We start from the raw sequence: 2,792 nt of genomic DNA, 5'->3' as shown, positions 1-2,792 counted from the left end.
GAAGAAAGCAATCACAGGAGGCAGAGGGAGGGAGGGACCTGGGTAGGAGAGGGAAGGGGGAAAGAAAAAGGGGAACATGATCAGGTATGGGGGGGGGAGGAGAGAAGCCTTGAGGGCCAGCAGAATAAGTGGAAATATGCAAGCTCGGGGGCAGTAGGTGGGGGGACCCTCTAGAAAGTACCAGACACCTGGGAGGTGAGACTCTCAGGACTCAATGGGAGTGACCTTAGATGAAATGCCCAACAGTGGGAGAGGGAGCTTGAGGGATGGGGTTGCCATCCCACAGTCAAAAACTCTGATCCAGAATTGTTCTTATCTAAAAGAACTGCAGGGACAAAAATGGAGAAGAGAGTGAGTAAAGGACCGTCCAGTGACCAGCCCAACCTGGGATGCATCTCAAGGAGAGTCTCCAAGGCCTGACACTATTACTGATGCTATGGTGTGCTCACAGACAGGAGCCTAGCATGGCTGTCCTCCGAGAGGTCCAACAGTCAGCTGTCTGAGACAGACACAGGTACTTACACCCAACCAATGGTTTGAAGTCAGACACCCCTGTGGTTGAATTAGGGAAAGGCTGGAAGAAACTGAGGAGAGGAGGATCTCACAGGAAGACCAGCGGTTTCAAATAACCTGGATCCCTGAGTTCTCTCAGACACTGAGTTACCAACCAGGCAGCATACACTAGCTGATCCAAGGTACCTGACACATATACAGCAGAGGACTGCCTGGTCTGCCTCAGTGGGAGAAGATGCACCTAACCCTCGAAAGATCTGAGGCCCCAGGGAGTGGGGAGGCCTGGCAGGGGCGGAGGGGAGGTATCCTCTTGGAGAGGGGGGGAGGAGGGGGGCGGGGAGGATGGTTTGAGGAACTGTGGGAGGGCGAACCAGGAGGAGGGTAACGACTGGATTGTAAAAAAAAAAAAGTAATAATAATAATAATAATAATAATAATAAAAGGTTTCTTTATCTTATTATCTTTTATGAATGTATCTCCCCAGAGTGGTTTGATTCAGAGAGCAGCACGGTTAGTTTTTCAGACCTGCCATCAGAGAACTCTTTACATTTCTCCTAATTCAACTTTTTATTCAAATGCCGTTCAGAGGGAAGAGGCTCACACACCGCTGAATGCATGGCAGGCTCCAAGACCGCATCTCTTTATTGTATTCCTGCCTTACAGTTGAATGGTAGAGAAATGAGGAGGGGCCACAGAGCAGAAGTGAAGAGTCAGACAGGGAACGAGATCTCGCGTCACTGCTGCTGTGTCTCTCTTCTCCCACGGCTGACTCTGAAGACTCTTCAAAGGAAGTGTGTATTGTGTGGCAGCCTGGCCTTGCCCAAAGAGGTTATTTTCCATGTCATCAGTTTTAGGAAGATTTTCTACTCCCGGTTTGAAGTTAGATCGGACCCTAATCCAGCAAATTGTTATACTGAATTGTCAGGACTCAGAATGAGATCTTTTTAGAAATAAAGTCATGGGTGTAATTAGTTGAGATGAGGTTGTACTGAAGTAGCGTGGGCCTCTTCGTTTAATGTGACAGGTGTCCTCTGAATAAGGGACAATTTGAACATAGGACAGGAAATGTTGAAAAAACAAAAAACCCAAAAAATCGTTGAGCCTGTGTGGCAGCACAAACCTGCATTTCCAGGGGAGGCAGGGAGGCAGAGGTAGGAGGATAACTGCAAGTCTGAGGCCATCCTGAGCTACATAGCAAGTTCTAGGCTAGCCAGGTATACAGAATGCTGTCTCAGAAACAGAAAAACAAAACCAGGGAATGAGGCTTGTCTGTACCAGAGCAGAGGACTTTGTTAAAGGAGAACAGACTTGGGAAAGAGCTTCAGAGTATTCTGAGACGGGCAAAAGATTGGGCTCAACTCAGATTGCAGCATGGATAAATGACTCAATAATCATATGAATTTTTTGTTTTGTTTTGTTTTTGAGAAGCAAACCCTGCAGAAAGCCCTACAGTGTACCTGCCTCCTGCCTCTATCCTGTCTGGTACACCACGTATGTCTCATTTCTGAGTCAATTGTTCCTGGTCTGTCTTTCTCTTGCCAACCTCACACCTGCTAAATCGATTTAACAGAACTGTCATTTCCTCCGTATCTGGTCACCCTCCATATTGACCGGGTTTCGATCGAGTTGCTCTCTGTCGTCAACTGTGTCATCACCCAGCCTGTCTTTAGAGAGAAACATGTTTGCCTGGTACACAAAATCCTCTTACTCCTGATGTTTCTTTAGTAATTTTCCATCCTCTGCCTCTGGCTCTGATGCTCAACTACAACTTTTCTCCTCCTACAGGAGACCCCATCTTCCTCCCATCCTGGAAGACCCCTGAGGTTTGGGCTGTTGTATGGCTTAAATGAAATAAATCACAAAGTGCAGCATGAACGTTAGCAGAGATCCTTGTGTTTCTCAAGGGAATTTCTTGGTACACGACCCTCCCCCCACCCCCCGCCAGCCTGTTGAACTTTGAGTCCTACCTGTTGTGTGCATAAACCTCACATGACTCTTCTGTGCAAGTAACCTTGGAAGACAAGTAAATGGTATGTCTAAAGTCGGGGTTCTTAAAATCTGGCTGTGTGGAACTGGCGGTCTCTGACATCAGTGCCATCTGGAGATATGTGAGGAAGGTAGACACCAGGTCTGAACCCATCCAGACTCACGGACTGAGGTGTTGTGGGTGGGCCTAGCGTATGAGCCTGACATGTGAGCCTTGCATGTGAGCCTGGCATGTGAGTCTGGCATGTGCTCAGGTGTGAGCACAGATATAAGGTGTTGATCTTGCTTTTCCA

The sequence above is a fragment of the Grammomys surdaster genome, unplaced genomic scaffold (genome assembly GCF_004785775.1).
Source record: "Grammomys surdaster isolate TR1022 unplaced genomic scaffold, NIH_TR_1.0 165, whole genome shotgun sequence".
Lineage (NCBI taxonomy): Eukaryota > Metazoa > Chordata > Mammalia > Rodentia > Muridae > Grammomys > Grammomys surdaster.
This window is presented reverse-complemented; position numbering follows the sequence as displayed.